Genomic DNA, 21,374 nt, shown 5'->3' with positions numbered 1-21,374 from the left:
CCTCTGGAACCAGAGAGAGTTTACAGAGCTAAATCAGCTTAACAAATACCAGCTGGAGGATGAGGATTTCTTCTGAATTCCCTCAACACCTAACCTTGCAGGATTGAATAGATTTTCTTGTTGCAAAGCAGTGCCTGTTGTGCTTTATCATAAATACAGAAGTGGAATATTTGGCCAAGGATTTTATTGCCCAGTGTATAACCCACCTCTCTAAGGGCGATGAGTGACACTAGAGTAATATTCTATGCATGCTGCCATAGCTTGTGGTTCAGCCCCGCCAGCACTTAAACCGTCCCCGCTTATACCAACTAGCCGCCTATACCGAGCAAATGGCGATAATCAACGTTCCCTTTAAGTTGTCATACAAAAGCAAAATACTGCGGATGTTCGGAAATCTGAAATATAAACAGAAAGTTCTGGACATACTCAGCATCCCAGGCAGCATCTGTGCCGAGAGAAACAGAGTTAACGGGCTGGGTTTTTGCAAAACTCAGTGGGTTCGTGGCTGTAGGGGGATGGGCCTCTGCTCTGCCCAATTGCTGGGGTCTTTAGTGCCTGTTGATGTATTGGGCCTCGGTCTCCTTTATACCCTTGCAGCTTATGTTAGCCTGCAGGTCGGGTGTCACTAAACACCCTCTAAGGAGATAGAGAACAACAGCTTATAGAGGAGGACTAAAATACGGTGGCGACCCGCACAGTTTATACCTAATCTGTGGGGTACTCCTGAGCCCAAGGGCTCCTGGAGTCCTCTCTCTTTTCCCTAGTCTGCTGTTCCCTTGTTTGGCAGATTCGAAGCGCCCTAATGCCCCTATCTGGTTCTAACTCCAGAATTTGGGTGGAGAACGATGCACTTTAAATAGACACTCGGAGACAAGTAGTCCTTGGAAAAAGAACAGGTGACAACCAATTTTATTTGCCAAGGTAAGTTCTACCACAAACGTAATAAACACACACACACATTTATAACTATAATAAATAAAATATGAGAGAGAACGGACACAACGAGAATGTTTACACAGTTTTATCTTTACCAAGTCCAATCCCACCAACCTACTTTCCTACCTAAACTAGACTGACAGTTGCAGGCCCTTGGATTATACTCACAGCCTCCTCCTTTGACAGATGGAACTTTGAGTGCGGTTGTTGGGTTGTTGTTGTTGCTGTCGTCGTCGGAATTCGACCTGTGCCTCGGGGTTCGCCTTACCCCGAACCTCGGAGAGGACCTTGCTGCGTCTGGTCGGGTTTTCTCGAAGTTTGGTTTTGTTGATTGCGCTTTTGGTCGGTTGTCGTTGGTTGGTTTGTGCTTGATGGAAAAGGTTCCCAAAATGACTGGAATGAATGCCGTCTTCCACAGCCACTTCGGTCGTTGGTGTCTTCTTGTCGAGGTCCCCGGAACGGGAGTCGGTATACGGTACGGCTTCTTGCGGCGATGTTGCGCCGTCTGGTAGCGGAGTAAACCTTCAGTATACTGATTGAGCCTGGGGCCTGATGCTCAGTAGATCACGAAACGTTACTGTAAAGCAACACTCAACTTCATCCTGCTGTGCCACTCATCACATCCCCATCACTCTGCCTTCTCTACCCTACTCCTGCACATCCTTACTCACACCAACTTACCTTGCACCTCCACCCATCCCTCTCTATCTACATTATCACTTCCCCATCTCACGAGCCACCCCTCACACTCACCCTCATCCTAGTACAATCATAGCAACTAAAAACTCACAAGGATAGGCACTTGTGTGTTTTATCCAATGTTCATGTAAAGTTTCTGTTAATGTGGTGTCAAACATTGAAACCTTTATTTTCAACACTTTGCGTTCTTGGACAGATTTGTGTGCACCTTTGGAAGTGGCTTAGTGAATGGTGAGACATAACGGTAACCCCCGCAATGGTGATGAGTGTGAAAAGAATGATTTGGGAATTGTCGGGATGCTTTATGGTGTTGCTGTGGGGTGGTGCCAACCTGGCACATCATGTGGCAGCCAGGGTGTACAGGGTCAAGTGAAGTAAATCTGGCCATGGTGAGGCCACCCCTGGTCTCCCGGGCAGCAATGTGTCCTGTGCAGCATCAGTTGATTAGAGTCATAGAGTCATAGAGTTTTACAGCACAGAAAGAGGCCCTCCGGCCCATCGTGTCTGCGCCGCCCATCCCTCCCTGTCCAGTCTAATCCCATTTTCCAGCATTTGGTCCATAGCCTTGTATGCAATGGCATTTCAAGTGCTCATCCAAATGCCTCTTGAATGTTGTGAGGGTTCCTGCCTCTACCACCCTTTCAGGCAGTGAGTTCCAGCTTCCAACCACCCTCTGGGTGAAAAAGTTCCTCCTCAAATCCCCCCTAAATCTCCTGCCCCTTACCCTGAATCTGTGCCCCCTTGTTATTGACCCCCCTACTAAGGGGAAAAGTTCCTCTTTATCTACCCTATCTATGCCCCTCATCATTTTGTACACCTCAATCAGGTCCCCCCTCAGCCTTCTTTGCTCCAAGGAAAACAACCCCAGCCTGTCCAGTCTCTCTTCATAGCTGAGGCACTCCATCCCAGGTAACATCCTGGTGAATCTTCTCTGCACCCTCTCCAAAGCAATCACATCCTTCCTATAGTGAGGCGACCAGAACTGCACACAGTACTCCAGCTGTGGCCTCACCAGCGTTTTGTACAGCTCCATCATAACCTCCCTGCTCTTATATTCTATGCCTCTGCTAATGAAGGCAAGTATCCCATAAGCCTTTTTAACCACCTTATCTACCTGTTCCGCTGCCTTCAGGGATCTATGTACATGTACACCAAGGTCCCTCTGACCCTCTGTACTTCCTAGGGTCCTACCACTCATTGTGTATTCCCTTGCCTTATTTGTCCGTCCAAAATGCATCACCTCGCACTTTTCCAGGTTAAATTCCATTTGCCACTTTTCCGCCCATCTGACCAACCTGTTAATATTGTCCTGTAGCCTGAGGCTTTCCTCCTCGCAATTTACCACCCCACCAATTTTCGTGTCATCCGCGAACTTACTGATCATACCCTTTACATTCTCATCCAAATCATTAATGTAGATCACAAACAGCAAGGGACCCAGCACCGATCCCTGAGGTACCCCACTGGACACAGGCTTCCAATCACAAAAGCAACCTTCGACCATCACCCTCTGCCTCCTGCCACTCAGCCAGTTTAGGATCCAACGCGCCAAGGCCCCCTGGATCCCATGGGCTCTTAACTTCTTGACCAGTCTCCTATGCGGGACCTTGTCAAAAGCTTTACTGAAGTCCATGTAAACCACATCCACAGCATTTCCCTCATCCACACACCTAGTCACCCCCTCGAAAAATTCAATCAGATTGGTCAGACATGATTTACCCTTGACAAAGCCATGCTGACTATCCCCGATTAATCCTTGCCTCTCCAAGTGGAGACTAATTTTGTCCCTCAGAATTTTTTCCAATAATTTCCCTACCACAGATGTTAGGCTCACTGGCCTGTAATTCCCTGGTTTATCCCTGCTACCCTTCTTGAATAATGGTACTACATTAGCTGTTCTCCAGTCCTCTGGTACATCCCCTGTGGCCAGAGAGGTTCTGAAAATTTGTGTCAGAGCCCCTGCAATCTCCTCCTTTGCCTCACACAACAGCCTGGGATACATCTCGTCCGGGCCTGGGGATTTATCCACTTTTTGGCCTGCTAAAACCGCTAGTACCTCCTCCCTCTCGATGCTAATATGTTCAAGTATGTCACAGTCCCCTTGCCCGACTTCTATGTCTACATCGTCTTTCTCCATAGTGAACACTGAGGCAAAAAATTCATTTAAAACCCCACCTACTTCATCTGGCTCTACACACAGCTTGCCACTTTGGTCCCTAATGGGCCCTACCCTTTCCCTGGTTATCCTCTTGCCCTTAATATACTTATAAAACATCTTAGGATTTTCCTTTATTTTGCTCGCCAGTGTTATTTCATGGCCCCTCCTCGCCCTCCTAATTTCCTTTTTAAGTATGCCCCTGCACCTCTTATACACCTCTAGGGCTTCCACCGTCTTTTGTAACTGCCAAAAGCCCCCCTTTTTTTCCTAATGCATTTTTGTATATCCTTTGTCATCCAAGGTTCCCTTTGCTTGTTGGTCCCACCCTTGACCTTTACAGGAACATGTTGGTGTTGTACTCTCTCTATTTCCCTTCTGAAAGCCTCCCACTGTTTTGATGTGGATTTTCCTATAAGTAGCTGCTCCCAGTCCACTTTTGCCAGATCCTGTCTTATCTTATTAAAATCGGCCTTCCCCCAATTTAGAACCCTGATTTCCGGGCCGTCTTTGTCTTTTTCCATGACCACCTTAAATCTCACCGAATTGTGGTCACTATCGCCAAAATGCTCTCCTACAGACACTTCCACCACCTGCCCGGCTACATTCCCTAGAATTAGGTCCAGTACCGCCCCCTCTCTTGTAGGACTTTCTACATGTTGGCTCAAAAAGCTTTCCTGGATGCACTTTAAGAATTCTGCTCCCTCCAAGCCTTTCACACTCTGACTATCCCAATTTATATTGGGGAAGTTGAAATCCCCCACTATTACTACCCTATTATTTTCACACTTTTCTGATATCTGCCTGCATATCTGTTCCTCTATCTCCCACTGACTGTTTGGGGGCCTATAGTACACTCCCAGCAAGGTGCTTGACCCCTTTTTGTTTTTAAGTTCTACCCATATGGCCTCATTAGAGGAACCCGCTAATATATCATCCCTCCTTACAGCAGTAATAGACTCCTTAATTAATATTGCAACACCCCCTCCCCTTTTACACCCCCCTCTGTCTCGCCTGAAGATTCTATACCCCGGAATATTGAGCTGCCAGTCCTGACCCTCCCTCAACCATGTCTCTGTGATAGCAACAATATCGTACTCCCATGTGTTCAACAACAACTTCAGTTCATCCACCTTATTTGCAAGACTCCTTGCATTAAAATAAATGCCTTCCAGCCCTGCCATATTCCCTTTCGCCTTCACATATTTGCTCTGCCTTCCCTGCTGACTTGTTTTTTCCTCCTTATTTGGCTGTACATCACCCCCTACTATAGCTCCACTCTGTATCCCATCCCCCTGCCGAATTAGTTTAAACCCCCCCCAGCAGTGCTAGCAAACCTCCCCGCAAGGATATTGGTTCCCCTCTGGTTCAGGTGTAAACCGTCCGACTTGTACAAGTCCCACCTTTCCCAGAAGCAGACCCAGTGATCCAGGAAACTAAAGCCCTCCCTCCTGCACCATCCCTTTAGCCACGCATTCATCTGTTCTATCCTCCTATTCCTATACTCACTAGCTCGTGGCACTGGGAGTAATCCAGAGATTACAACCTTTGAGGTCCTGCTCCTTAATCTTGCCCCTAGCTCCCTAAATTCTTGCTGCAGGACCTCATCCCTCTTTTTACCTATGTCGTTGGTACCAATGTGGACCACGACCTCTGGCTGTTCACCCTCCCCCTCCAGAATGCCCTGCAGCCGCTCAGTGACATCCTTGACCCTGGCACCAGGGAGGCAACAAACCATCCTGGATTCACGTCAATGGCCACAGAAACGCCTATCTGTTCCCCTTACTATAGAAACCCCTACGACTATTGCTCTCCCACTCTTTTTCCTCCCCTCCTGGGCAGCAGGAGCGCCCCCAGTGCCAGGAAGCTGGCTGCTGCTGCCTTCCCCTGGTGAGTCATTCCCCCCAACAGTATCCAAAACGTTATACTTGTTTGAGAGGGGAATGGTCACAGGGGTTTCCTGCACTACCTGCCTACTTCTATTGCTCCGCCTGGTGGTCACCCATTTCCTTTCTTCCTGTGCAGCCCTTCCCTGCGGTGTGACCAACTCACTAAACGTGCTATCCACGAACTTCTCAGCCTCGTGAATGCTCCACAACCCATCCACCCGCAGCTCCAGCTCCTCAATGCGGTCTGCTAATAGCTGCAGATGGATGCATTTCCTGCACACGTAGTCACCTGGGGCAGTGTCCCTGAATTCCCACATGGAGCAGGAGGAGCACATCACGGGGCTGGGCTCTCCTGGCATGACTTTCCCCTTAATTAATTTAAATTAATTTACTATCACCAATTAAAGATATCTCTAAGGCTCTTTTATAGTCTACCAACAGTACCTGCTGCACCAGAAAAGACCCTAGTAACGATAAACTACAGAGTTAAAGTTTATAAAAGAGAAATACTCACCAACCAATCACTTACCTGCTCCCTGGTGACGTCACACACTGACTATTTTTTACCTCTCTCCCCGCTGCAGAGTTGGTAAGCCTCGCTGGTCGTGGGTTTTTATACCCGGCTGCTCCTCCTCTGCTCCCGCTGCTCCGAGTGCTCTCGGGCCTCGCTGGTCGTGGGTTTTTATACCCGGCTGCTCCTCCTCTGCTCCCACTGCTCTGAGTGCTCTCGGGCCTCGCTGGTCGTGGGTTTTTATACCCGGCTGCTCCTCCTCTGCTCCCGCTGCTCCGAGTGCTCTCGGGCCTCGCTGGTCGTGGGTTTTTATACCCGGCTGCTCCTCCTCTGCTCCCGCTGCTCCGAGTGCTCTCGGGCCTCGCTGGTCCTGGGTTTTTATACCCGGCTGCTCCTCCTCTGCTCCCGCTGCTCCGAGTGCTCTCGGGCCTCGCTGGTCGTGGGTTTTTATACCCGACTGCTCCTCCTCTGCTCCCGCTGCTCCGAGTGCTCTCGGGCCTCGCTGGTCGTGGGTTTTTATACCCGGCTGCTCCTCCTCTGCTCCCGCTGCTCCGAGTGCTCTCGGGCCTCGCTGGTCGTGGGTTTTTATACCCGGCTGCTCCTCCTCTGCTCCCGCTGCTCCGATTGTGGAGAAGGTTGGTGTGCCTGGTGCTGCTGGTGTTGGGGCAGATCATGGTGGGAATCTGAGGACCAAGGTGAGAGAGTATAAAGCACGCCAATGCTGATGGAATAGATAGCAGGTGAAGTAGAGATGACAGAAGCAATGGTGTGCTTTATACTCTCTCACCTTGGTGGGAGAGATAATGAAGTCAGACTGGATACAGACTTATGCAAAGACTTGCAGCATGGTGAATCTGTTGTTGAAATGCAGTTTAGAGAAGCCAGTGGTTAAGGGAATATGGGGGGAAAATTCAGTTGTTTGCGCCTCCCGTTAGCACCTTAAGAGGGCGCTAATGGGGCGCAAAGCAACTCGCGCCTGGAAATTAACTAGACATTTTGCAGCGGCGCTAAACACTACCGCCACGATCTCCTGCACCGGCAGATCGTGACATCAGTCGAGTGCGCAATGCCCCGGTATCGCCCCGGACCAGATATTGAATGGCGCCCCCTGCCTCACCGCCTGCCGCTAGCAACGACAGGTTGAGGGGAGCGTTATGCTGTCAGAAAGGGACTGGGGGAGCACTATTTAAAGGCGACCAGTTCCTGCCTTTTTTTGTTGGTGATATTTTTGCACCACGCATTCTGAGAGAGAGAGAGAGAGACTTCTGCAGAGATTCAATGCTGTGTGAAGGAGTTTTGGGTACTGAGCAGTACTTTGCAGGTTCATTTTGATTTGCCATTCCTTGCTTCACTAGCGCTCTGAGTTAGTGCCTCGCTCCTCGGCCTTTGCACCTTAAGTCAGGTGTGAAGCGCTTGATGTAGCGTTCCAATCACCTCCAGGGGCGGTAAAAGCCAAGTTTGCCATCGGAGGCGATAATTAGCGCCAGGCACTAAGCTTTGCGCACGGCCGATAATGGCGCCCCAAACGGGGTGATACTGAACTTTTCCCTCCATGTCTCAATCAGCTGGGAGCTTTGAGTTGACATTTGAAGCTGTCAACTCATCAACTGATTCAATGGCAACTGACCTCCCACCTCAGCTTCACAGACAAGGTCTCAGCACAGCGGGAAACCAGTGGGTGGCCTGTCAAATTCAAAAAGCTGGGGAAATAAAGCATTGTTAAGTGGCGGTAAACAAGTCACTAATAACTTTAATTGACTCTCCTACCGTTGGGAGTCAGGTCTGTTCAGCGCTGACAGACCCAACATTTGGTAAAGGTGCGTGGAGGCGGGTTCATAGCGGGGTCCCGACCCGCTGGAGGAAATAAACCACTTTCCCACCTGACCCACCACCAATCGCGCTTGCTGACCCCAGCAAAATCCAGCCCAACACTTCAGGTCAATGAGCTTTCATCAGAACACAGTTCTGACGGCTTTTCCATTTAAAAATCGCGCATGTGCATTAGTTTGCATGGCCCGTGCAGCCCCTTAAAGGGACCACACAGTGCCAAAAAGAATCAGTGGGAACATTGAACTGCCACGTTTCCTACATTACAACAGTGACTTCACTTCCAAAGCACTTCATTGGCTGTAAAGCACTTTGGGATGTCCTGAGGTGGTGAAAGGCGCTATAGAAATGCAAGTCTCTTTCTTTCTTTTTTTGAGGGTTGTGTGCCAAGTGGGATGGGAGAGGTGAAGTAAGAGATAGGCTCGACAGGGAAAGGCTGTTCCATCTAGTTGATGGTACAAGGACTAAGGGACACAGATTTAAGATTTTGGGCAAGAGATACCGGGGGGATGTGAGAAAAAACTTTATTATGCAGCGAGTGGTGAGGACCTGGAACTCGCTGCTGACGGAAGTGGTGGAGGCGGAGACACTCAAAGCTTTCAAGGGGAGACTGGATAGGCAATTGAAGGAAATAAACTTGCAGGGCTTCAGGGATAGAGCGGAGGAATGGGACTGACTGGGTTGCTCCACAGAAAGCAGGCACGGACTCGATGGCTGAATGGCCTCATTCTGTGCCGTTAAGATTCTATGTGGGGGCATGAGGGTATAAAGAGGAGGGACGTGGTTATAGTGTTGTGCATGTAAGTTGTTTCTGTGATAGTTGCTGGGTAGCCATAGGGCAAGATGCAAAGTTTTTAAAATTATATTTACTTTTTTTGCATTACTTTCTCCCCACACAACAGTGGCGTCCAACCGGAGACCTCAGTGCCACGTCCAGCCCCCAAGCCCTGGCGATCCAGCCCTTGTGGCCAAGACACTTCAATTCTAGTTCGGTTTACATTTCTTACTCACTGGCTTGCTCTGTTTGAATTTTGTGGGTTTGAGCTTTTGGACGGGCTGTTCTTGTCCTGTCGGTGGATGAATCCTAAATTTGTTAGTATCAGCAATGTGAAATAAATGGTGCATAGCAGTTGTCCCTTGGGGCAATGTATAGAGTTTTTATACAGAGCCCCCCCGAAGCTCCATGGCATCCACCTATGCAGCCCACAAAGACAAGTTTGAACACCTCACCCATCACCCGAACCTAATTGGAGGCTGTTGTGTATGTACCTTTAAGAGAGAACTGACTTTATACTGTAGTACCGGCAGTGACCACACCTGTATATAAAGCCATAGCAGGCTTCTGTACTTTCAGTTTTAACTTACCCTCTGTTCAGTAAATACCTGTTATTATTGTTCTCCTGCAGTCCGTGTATTATTGATACTCAGACACTACACTGGCGACGAGTAGGTTCGAACTCACCTGCAGTACTGCATCACCTCACGGGGATCTTTCCCTGGGAAGAAGCTTTTTGGAGGTCGAAGTCAGAGCAATGGGTGTCGACCGCGGGCAACCGTCCAAGGATCCATCGGAGTTCGGAGAATGGCCGGGGAGGCTGTGGAGAGCTGGGCTTGGTTCCCCAGTCAAGGTGTTCCAGAAAATCGTGCTGGTAGCAGGTAGTGCGCTGACCCTTCCGGACTGCGGCGGGCTCGAGCTCGATCGAGCTGCTCTGCAAAGGAGCCGTGCATCGCCGTCGGGAGTAACAGAGAGAGAGAGAGGGTGGAGCGCACAGGGCTCAAGAACCGGGCAGCATAGAGAAAATAAAATGAGGGGAAGGAAAAGTGAGACGTGCCGAAGACGCGGGTCGCCACCATTACCCTGTAGAACGCTAGGAGCAGCGTGGCAGCAAGGGGAAGAAGGAAAAGCGTGAGAGGCGCCATTTTATTCCATTGGGGAAGAAGGAAAAGCGCGGGAGGCGCCATTTTAAACCACCCAAGATGCCGAAGAGTGGCAGTATCACTGCTTTCGACAACGAGGTAGAAGACTGGACCATGTATGTGGAAAGAATTGAAGTGTACTGCAAGGCAAATGAGGTGGCCGATGGAAAGAAGGCATCGGTATTATTAAAATTGATGGGCGCGAGAACGTACGGCCTATTGCGGAATTTAATTACCCCAGCTAAACCAATGGAGAAAAGTTTTGAAGAGATTGTTAATATCTTACAGGAACACCTAAACCCTACACCGCTGCGGATAGCAGAAAGATTCAAGTTCCATAAAAGAAACCAGCACAAAGATGCGAGCAATGCTGACTATCTTACGGAACTACGCAAGTTATCGAAGCACTGCCAGTTCAGAGCAGGACTGGCAGACACCTTAAGGGATAAGTTTGTCTGCGGGCTCCAGAGTGAAGGAACCCAGAAACGATTACTTTCAGAAAAGGACCTGATGCTAGAACAGGCTTTCAGCATTGCAGTATCCTACGAAGCAGCAGCATGGGGAGCTGCGGAAATACAACAGAAACCACAAGAATACAACGCTAACGAAATGGCAAATGGAGCAGAAAAGTGCTATCACTGCGGCAGAACAACCCATGATCAGAAGGACTGCTGGTTTAAGGACAAAGTATGCAGGCAATGTGGGAAAATGGGACACATAGCAAGAGTCTGCAGGTCGGGAAAGAAAACCAACACTAAAAGAACTACTAAGGAAAAGTACAAGAAAGTAAAAAAAATGACAGACAGTAGTTCAGAAGGTCAGGAGAGTGATAATGACTCCGGGTGCAGGAGACTAAGTTGTCTAAAGTTACACAACGTGATCGCAAAGGAGGATCACCGAACCATTTGGGTCACCCTCATGATAGCAGGGTCCCAAGTAAAGATGGAATTGGACACAGGATCAGCCCTAACTGTCATGAATCGACAAGACTATGAGCGGCTATTCTCACACATACCCTTGAAGGACACGTCCATTGTATTGAAGACATACACGGGGCAAAAAGTCTACCCCAGAGGAAAAATAAGGGTGCCAGTTAAATACAACGGCAAGGAAACACAGAAACTGTATCTATATATACGACAAGATGGAGGACCACCATTATTGGGACATGAATGGATCCGAAAAATACAATTGGCTTGGCATTCCATTCAGGCGCTAACTGCGACTGACAAAAAGGATGACGACGTCACACCTGGTCGACTGTCAAAAATTCTAACTGACACGAAACAGGTGTTCCAACAAGGACTTGGGACTCTAAAAGGAGTAACGGTAACGATAAAAATTGAAGATAATGCAAACCCAAAATTTTTTATTGCCAGACCGGTACCGTACACGATCTGCCCAGCCGTTGAAGCACAGCTGGAGAGTCTGGAGCATTCGGGTGTGCTGTCCAAGGTGGACTGGAGCGAGTGGGCCACACCCATCATTCCTGTAATGAAGAAATAATTGAGCAGCACGCCTGGGGAGCCGAAGAAGGTTCGCATCTGTGGGGACTTCAAGGTAACTGTGAACCCAGTCCTGCACACAGTACAATATCCACTTCCACGGATAGAAGATATTTTCGCCTCACTATCTGGAGGGAAACGCTTTACGAAGATTGATCTGGCCCAAGCGTATCTACAAATGGAGGTGGAAGAAGCATCTATGAAATACCTCACGATAAACACTCACAAAGGTCTTTACCAGTACAACTGACTGGTATTCGGGGTAGCATCAGCCCCGGCTATTTGGCAGAGGGCGATGGAACAAGTCCTGCAAGGGACCCCGGGGACCCAGTGTTATTTGGACGACATCCTGGTTACGAGCGACAATGACAGTGAACACCTTGCCAACCTGGAGCAGGTGCTCACTAGATTACAGGAATATGGGCTACGAGCCAACCGTCCCAAATGTGAGTTCTTCAGGAGACAAATCTCGTATTGTGGCCACATGATTGATGAGGAAGGGTTGCATAAGTCGCCGGACAAGATTGAGGCTGTAGTCAAGGCTCCAGCACCGGAAAATGTGTCGCAACTGAGGTCGTTCCTCGGGTTGGTGAACTACTACCATAAGTTCTTGCTGAATTTATCTACAATTCTGCACCCACTGAACGCCCTGCTGCAAACTGGAGTAACATGGAAATGGAGTGATGAGTGTAAGCATGCCTTTCAGAAATGTAAATGCCTAATCACTTCAAAAGAAGTATAGGCCCACTACAATCCAACACCACCAATTTGGTTGGCATGTGATGCGTCTCCCTACGGCATTGGAGCGGTGCTTTCACACAAATTCCTTGATGGTTCAGAGAGGCCAATAGCCTTTGCGTCGCGCTCGTTAACCTCAGCCAAGCGTAACTACGCCCAGATTGACAGGGAGGCCCTCAGCCTGGTGTGGGGGGTGAAGAAGTTCAATCACTATCTGCACGGGCAGAAATTCACCCTACTGACTGATCATCTGCCTCTGGTCTCCATTTTTAACCCAAAGAAGGGCGTTCCGGTGATGACGGCACAACGGCTGCAAAGATGGTCACTTTTTCGAGGGGCACATCAGTACGACATAGAGTACAAGGGTACGAAACAGCATGGAAATGCTGATGGGCTGTCGCGCCTACCGTTGCCTATGGTGGAGGAAGCACCTGCAGTGGACCCTGTTGAGATATTCCATTCGACCATAGTCGAATGTCTACCTGTTACAAGCTCAAGTATAGAGAAGGAAACCCGAAATGACCCAACACTCTCTCGAGTCTATGATTTGACGGTGAAGGGATGGCCAGCACATGGCGACTCACTGTTGCCAGCATTCTCGCCAAGGAGAGAACAGCTGTCAGTGTGCAGGGGGACCTTGATGTGTGGATCCTGAGTGGTAATTCCACCCAAGTTGAGAGATAGAGTGCTCAATGAGCTTCATGAGGGTCATCTGGGAGAGGTAAAAATGAAGAGCCTAGCCAGGGCGTTTGTGTGGTGGCCGGGAATCGATAAAGAAATCGAGGATATGACCAAGAGATGCACAGGATGCCAGAAGGTCCAAAACGCTCCACCACAGGCCCCGCTACACCCATGGGAGTGGCCCTCATCTCCATGGCAACGGGTACACATTGATTTTGCTGGTCCATTTATGGACTCAATGTTTCTAATCGCCATGGATGCCCATTCAAAATGGCCAGAGGTCATCAAAATATCCTCCACCACCACGGAGAAAACTATTGCAGTCCTACGGACCATCTTCGCCAGAAATGGCTTGCCAGAACAGGTTTGCCCCGACAATGGGCCACAGTTTGTGTCCGAGGATTTCCAGAGGTTTCTGAGGAATAATGGGGTGAAACATTACACCTCTGCCCCATATCATCCAGCCACAAATGGATTGGCTGAGAGGTTTGTTCAGACCTTTAAAAAGGCAATAAAGGCGATGTATAATGACGACATACCACTACAACACAAGGTGGATAATTTCTTGTTTGCTTACCGGAATGCGACACATGCAGTCACCAACCAAGCTTCAGCCATAATGTTCTTCAACCGAAGGCTAAGATGTCACCTGGATTTGCTCAAACCAAACATAAGACGAGATGTTGAGGATAAGCAATTCCAGCACATCAATGAGAAGCCAACCAGGAGCTTCAAGATAGGGCAACCAGTCTTGGCCTGCGACTAACGAACAGAAGAATGGCAGCCAGGAACGATATGCACACAGCAGGGACCACTAATGTACACAGTGGACATTGGAGAAATCATCGTGAGACGCCATGCTGACCAGATTCTAGAGTCACAGGAACAAGCCAAACCCATACCACGAGCATGTGCACCTGGTAATGAACCCAAAGTACAGATTGCGTCTACCTCAGAATCAGTGGTATTGGAAGCTGACGAACCAACCAATGACAATGAGCCAGAATCGACTCCGCCGCAAGCACAGGATACTCGATAATGGCGCTATCCAGTCAGGATCAGGAAGCCTCCTCAAAGACTGAACTTATAAATGATTATTTCAGTTGATGTATATAATACAGAGAAAATTGTAATTGTAATTAGTTATTATTTAATTGTTAAATGAATGTTATGTACTGTTTATCTAAAAGGGGAGGAATTGTTGTGTATGTACCTTTAAGAGTGAACTGACTTTATACTGTAGTACCGGCAGTGACCACACCTGTATATAAAGCCATAGCAGGCTTCTGTACTTTCAGTTTTAACTTACCCTCTGTTCAGTAAATACCTGTTATTATTGTTCTCCTGCAGTCCGTGTATTATTGATACTCGGACACAACAGAGGCGGTATCAGCGGTGGCAGAACTTAAAACAGTGGGAGACCGAGCAGCGCCAACCTAATCGTGGGCGGTATCAGCGGCGGTATTTAAACAGCGGGAGACCGGGCAGCGCCAACCTAATCGGGGGCGGTATCAGCAGCGGTATTTAAACAGTGGGAGACCGGGCAGCGTGGTCCTAATTGGAGGCGGTATCAGCGGCGGCATTTAAACAGCGGGAGACCGAGCAGCGCGGTTCTAATCAGAGGCGGTATCAGCGGCGGTATTTAAACAGCGCGAGACCGGGCAATGTGGACCTAATCGGAGGCAGTATCAGCGGCGGTATTTAAACAGCGGAGACCGGGCAGTGTGGGCCTAATCGGAGGCGGTATCAGCGGCAGTATTTAAACAGCGGGAGACCGGGCAGTGTGGACCTAATCGGAGGCGGTATCAGCGGCGGTATTTAAACAGCGGGAGACCGGGCAGTGTGGACCTAATCGGAGGCAGTATCAGTGGCAGTATTTAAACAGCAGGAAACCGGGCAGCGCGGTTCTAATCGGGGGTGGTATCAGCGGCGGTGGTACTGAAGACAGCAGGAGACCGGGCAGCGTGGCCCTAATCGGAGACGGTATCAGCGGCGGTATTTAAACAGCAGGAGACCGGGCAGCGCGGTCCTAATCGGGGGTGGTATCAGCGGCGGTGGTGCTGAAGACAGCAGGAGACCGGGCAGCGCGGTCCTAATTGGAGACGGTATCAGCGGCGGTATTTAAACAGCGGGAGACCGGGCAGCGAGGTCCTAATCCGAGGCGGTATCAGTGGCGGTATTTAAACAGCGGGAGACCGGGCAGTGTGGTCCTAATCGGAGGCGGTATCAGTGGTGGTATTTAAACAGCGGGAGACTGGGCAGCACGGTCCTAATTGGGGGCAGTATCAGCGGCGGTATTTAAACAGCGGGAGACCGGGCAGCGTGGACCTAATCGGGGGCGTTGTCAGCGGCAGTATTTAAACAGCGGGAGACCGGGCAGCGTGGACCTAATTGGAGGCGGTATCAGCGGCGGTATTTAAACAGCGGGAGACCGGGCAGCCTGGACCGGTGAGAGTAAAGAAGTAAAAAGTAATCGAAGTGTGACGTCACCAGAAAGCAGGTAAGTAATTGGTTGGTGAGTATTTCTCCATTTCTCGCTTTTTTCCAAACTTGGGCATCTAAATTTAAGTGCCTTAGTGTACATTAAAAGATATACGTGTTCCAAATTTTAAAAACGCATTAGTTAATTAATTGAGATGTGAGGCCAGGCAATGTGTTGTTGTTGTTGCATGTGGGAGCTGGTGGACACCATTGAGGTCCACGGCGATCACATCTGCAGCAAATGTTGGCTGCTCGAGGAACTTCAGCTCAGAGTTGATGAGCTGGAGTCCGAGCTTCGGACACTGCGACACATTAGGGAGGGGGAGCGTTACCTGGACACTACGTTCCAGGAGGCAGTCACACCCACTAAAGTAATTACTTCCAATTTGACCCATGGTCAGGGACAGGAGGGTATGACTACAAGCGAGGCAGGTAGTGGGATCCAGGAGGTAGTGGTGGAGGAGCCTCAGTCCTTGGTCTTGTCTAACAGGTACGAAATTCTTGCTCCCTGTGTGGACGAGGGCAGGGGCTGCATAGGGTAAATAAGATCAGAGAAATGAACGAGTGGCTCAGAGACTGGTGTGGGAGAAATGGGTTTCGATTCGTGGGGCACTGGCACCAGTACTGGGATAAGAGGGAGCTGTTCCGTTTGGACGGGCTTCATTGAACCATGCTGGGGCTAGAGTCCTGGCAAATCAAATAACTAGGACTGTCGAGGGGGCTTTAAACTAAATAGTGGGGAGGAGGATCCAGGTCAAGCGGGAATTTAAAAAGTCAATGAGAAATGAGAAAGCAATAGAGCAGGATAGAGATGGGGGAAATAATAACCAGAGTGTGACAGGAAGGGACAGGAAGTTTAAAAATAAGAGTGCAACAGAAAATGTGGCCAAAACACAGAGAAATGGTAAAAAGACAAAGTTAAAAGTTCTATCATCATCATCATCATCATCGGCGACCACTCGAATTCGAGTATGGTATGTCCTTCATCAGTCATCTACTTGTGGGTCTTCAGGTGGCTGTGGAGGCCAGTCCGAGATCCACAGACTCTACTACAGTGTGGGCATGTAAGACTATTGGTAGTAACTGGAGTATGGGTCTTCTTAAGTTGTTGTCTCTCCTTACGGCGCTGGCGTTTATCCTCAGCGGCATGCTGGAGATTCTTTTCATGTAGTACGGCACCGTTGTGGATGCATTTTCTCCAATTGTCTCTGTCCAGTGCGATTTCCTCCCAGTTATTAACATCGATATGGAACATTTTAAGGATTACTTTGATGTTATCTTTGTAACGCTTCTTTTGACCACCAGGAGACCTCTGCCCTTCCTTCAGCTGGGAGTACAGAACCTGTTTTGGAAGACGTGAGTCTGACATGTGAATGACATGTCCAATCCATCGGAGTTGATGCTGCATGATGGGTGTAGTGATGCTGTAGATATTGGCCTCTTCAAGTATACTCCAGTTGGTACGTTTGTCCTCCCAGCTGACCCTCAAGATTTTGCGTAGAGAGCGCTGGTGGTATTGCTCTAAGGCTTTGAGATGTCTACTGTACGTAGTCCAGGTTTCAGCTGCATATAAAAGGGTGGGAAGGATGATGGCTTTGTATACAAGAATTTTAGTTTGCACTTGGAGGTCATGATTTTCAAAGACTCTCCTCCTCAGTTTAAAAAAGGCTGCACTTGCGCAACTCAGGCGGCGATGCATTTCAGAATCAATGTCAGCTTTGGAGGATAAATGGCTACCAAGATATGGAAAGGTGTTCTATATCTGAATGCACGCAGCATTCGTAACAAGATAGATGAGTTGACGGCACAAATAGATACAAATGGGTATGATCTGATCGCCATTACAGAGACGTGGTTGCAAGGTGACCAGGGCTGGGAACTGAATATTCCAGGGTATTTGGCAATTCGGAAGGATAGACAGAAAGGAAAGGGAGGTGGGGTGGCTTTGTTGGTAAAGGGTGGGATCAGTGCAGTGGTGAGAAGTGATATTGGCTCAGAAGATCAAAATGTAGAATTGGTTTGGGTGGAGATAAAAAATAATAAGGGGAAAAAGTCTCTGGTGGGTGTAGTCTACAGACCCCCGAACAGTAGCAATATTGTTGAACAGAGTGTAAATCAACAAATAATGGAGGCCTGTAAAAAAGGTACAGTAATAATCATGGGTGATTTTAATCTCCATATTGATTGGATAAATCAAATTGGCCATGGTAGCTTGAGGAGGAGTTCATAGAATGTATCCGTGATGGTTTTCTAGAACAGTATGAAATAGAACCAACCAGGGAGCAGGCTATCTTGGATCTGGTACTGTGTAATGAGACAGAATTAATAAGTGATTTCATTGTAAAGGATCCTTTCGGAAAGAGTGATCATAACATGGTTGAATTTCAAATTCAGTTGGAGGGTGAGAAAGTTGTATCTCAAACCAATGTCCTGATCTTAAACAAAGGCAATTACAATGGCATGAGGGCAGAACTGGCTAAAGTGGACTGGATAAATTAATTAAAAGGTAAGACAGTTGCAATGCAGTGGCAGGCATTTAGGGAGATATTTTATAACTCTCAACAAAAAAAATTCCAGTGAGAAAGAAAGATTTTAAGAGAAGGTAGCACTATCCGTGGCTAACTAAGCAAGTAAAGAATGGTCGCAAAATGAAAACGAAGACATACAATGCTGCCAAGATTGGTGGGAGACCAGAGGATTCGGAAATTTTTTTAAACCAGCAAAGGATGATTAAAAAAATAATAAAGAGAGAGGAGATGAATTATGAGAGTAAACTGGCAAGAAATATTTAAACAGAAAGTAAAAGCTTCTACAGGTATATCAAATCAACTTTTATTGTCATTGTAAGTGCACAAGTGCAGTACAACGAAATGTAGGCTTGCGGCTCCCGAGAGTGTACATTTCGATTAAGACATTTAAACATTCAACATACATTTGGCTTGTAGTATATTAACATAAAAATAACCATAATAAAGTGCATTGGCAGATGTGCAGGCTTTAGAGTTTATTTGCGGAGTTCAGTAGGATGACAGCCCTGGGAAAGAAGCTGTTCCTAAATCTGGTCGTACGGGTGCGAATGCATCTGTAGCGTCTCCCAGATGGCAGGAGGGCGAACAGACTGTGGCTGGGGTGGGTAGGGTCTTTGATGATGGACCGTGACCTCCGTAGACAGCGTTTCTGGTATATGTGCTCTATGGTCGGTAGCCGGGTGCCGGTAATGCGTTGGGCAGTTTTGACTACCCGCTGCAGGGCTTTCCAGTCATAGTAGCTACAGCTGCCATACCATACTGTGATACAGTTTGTCAGGATGCTCTCTATTGTGCAGCGGTAAAAGTTAGAGAGGATCAGGGGTGACAGGTTACATCCCTTCAGCCTCCATAGGAAATATAGGCGCTGCTGGGCCTTCTTCACCAGAGAGGAGGTATTGAGGGACCAGGAGAGGTCTTCCGTGATGTGGACTCCGAGGAACTTAAAGCTGTCCACCCTTTCCACCACAGCCCCATTGATGTGGATGGGGGTGTGACTTCCGCCTTTAGACTCCCTGAAGTCCACAATGATTTCTTTGGTTTTCTTGATGTTAAGGGCCAGGTTGTTATCAGCGCACCACTTCACAAGATGCTGGACCTCCTCCCTGTAGGCTGACTCATCGTTGTTGGTGATCTGGCCTACTACCGTGGTATCATCCACAAACTTGATGATGGTGTTGGAACCATGAACAGCCACACAGTCGTGGGTGAAGAGGGAGTAGAGGAGGGGGCTCAGCACACATCCTTGTGGGGCCCCCGTGTTCAGGGTCAGGGGGATGGAGGTGTGGTTACCTAATCTGACAGACTGGGGTCTGTTTGTTAGGAAGTCCAGGGTCCAGTTGCAGAGGGAAGTGTTCAGGCCAAGAGTTTGGAGTTTGGTGGCCAGCTTGTTGGGGACGATAGTGTTGAATGCTGAGCTGTAGTCTATGAACAGCATTCTGATGTAGGTCTCCTTACCATCTAAGTGATTCAGTGCCGAGTGTAGAGCAGTTGTGATTGCATCCTCCGTTGATCTGTTTGCACGATATGCAAACTGGTGTTGGTCAAGAGAGGCGGGAACACTGGCTTTGATGTGAGCTAAGAACTGTCTCTCGAAACACTTCATTATGATGGTTGTGAGTGCGACAGGTCGATAGTCGTTCAGGCACGTCACAGCCATTTGTTTTGGCACAGGAATAATGGTAGCGGTCTTGAAGCATGTAGGGACTACTGCCTGGGCCAATGACAGATTGAAGATGGCGGTGAAGACATCAGCCAGCTGATCAGCACATTCCTTGAGTACCCGTCCAGGGATGCTATCCGGTCCAGGTATATAAAAAGGAAGAGGGTAGCTAAAGTAAACGTTGGTCCCTTAGAGGATGAGAATGGGGAATTAATAATTGGGAACGGAGAAATGGCAGAGACTCTGAACAAATATTTTCCATCTGTCTTCACGGTAGAAGACATTAACAACATCCCAATAATTGATAATCAAGGGGCCCCAGGGAGGGAGAGACTAAAGACAATCACTATCACTAAGGAAATAGTACTTGGTAAAATAATGGGACTAAAAGACGACAAGTCCCCCAGACCAGGTGGCCTGCATCCCAGGGTCTTAAACGAATTGGCTGTGGAGATAGTGGATACATTGATTGCAATATTCCAAAATTCCCTGGACTCTGGAGAGGTCCCAGTGGATTGGAAAACCAGAAATGTAACACTCTATTTAAGAAAGGAGGGCGACAGAAAACAGGAAACTATAGACCAGTTAGCCTAACATCTATCATTGGGAAAATGCTGGAGTCCTTCATTGAGGATGCAGTAGCAGGGCATTTGGAAAATCATAATGCAGTCAAGCAGAGTCAGCATGGTTTTATGAAAGGGAAATCATGTTTAACAAATTTGCTGGAGTTCTTTGCGGATGTAATGAGTAGGGTGGATAAGAGTGAGCTGGTGGATGTCGTGTAATTGGATTTCCATAAGGCATTCGATAAGGTGCCACATAAAAGGTTATTGCATAAGATAAGAGCTCATGGAGTTGGGGTAATATGTTAGCATGGATAGAGGATTGGCTAACTAAGAGAAAGCAGAGAGTCGGGATAAATGGGTCATTTTCCGGTTGGCAAACGGTAACTAGTGGGGTGCCACAGGGATCGGTGCTGGGGCTTCAACTATTTACAATCTACATTAATGACTGGGATGAAGGGACCGAGTGTAATGTAGCCAAGTTTGCGGATGATACAAAGATGGGTGGGAAAGCAAGTTGTGCAGATGACTCAAAGAGCCTGCAAAGGGATATAGACAGGCTAAGTGCATGGGCAAACATTTGGCAGATGGAGTATAATGTGGGAAAGTGCGAGGTTATCCACTATGGCAGGAAAAATAAAAAAGTAATTTATTATTTAAATGAAGAGAGATTACAAAATGCTACAGTTCAGAGGAACCTGGGGGTCCTTGTGCATGAAACACAAAAAGTTAGTGTGCAGGTGCAGCAAGTAATCAAAAAGGCAAATGGAATGTTGGCCTTTATTGCAAGGGGGTTGGAGTATAAAAGCAGGGAAGTCCTGCTACAACTGTGCAGGGTATTGGTGAGACCACACCTGGAGTACTGTGTACAGTTTTGGTCTCCTTATTTAAGGAAGGATATATTTGCATTGGAGGCAGTTCAGAGACGATTCACGAGGTTAATTCCTGAGATGAAGGGGTTGACTTATGAAGAAATGTTGAGCAGGTTGGGCCTATACTCATTGGAATTTAGAAGAATGAGAGGGGATCTTATTGAAACATATAAGATACTGAGGGGGCTCGACAGGGTAGATGCAGAGAGGATGTTTCCCCTCGTGGGGAAATCTACAACTCGGGGGCACAGTCTCAGAATAAAGGGTCGCCCTTTTAGAACTGAGATGAGGAGGAATTTCTTCTCTCAGAGGGCCGTAAATCTGTGGAATTCTCTGCCCCAGAGAGCTGTGGAGGCTGGGTCATTAAATACATTTAAGGTGGAGATAGACAGATTTTTGCAAGACAAGGGAG

The sequence above is a fragment of the Somniosus microcephalus genome, chromosome 1 (genome assembly GCF_052327205.1).
Source record: "Somniosus microcephalus isolate GS21.2 chromosome 1, FLI_Smic_1.0, whole genome shotgun sequence".
In the NCBI taxonomy this organism is placed as follows: domain Eukaryota; kingdom Metazoa; phylum Chordata; class Chondrichthyes; order Squaliformes; family Somniosidae; genus Somniosus; species Somniosus microcephalus.
The sequence above is the reverse complement of the archived record's forward strand: the minus strand, read 5'-3'. Positions refer to the sequence as shown.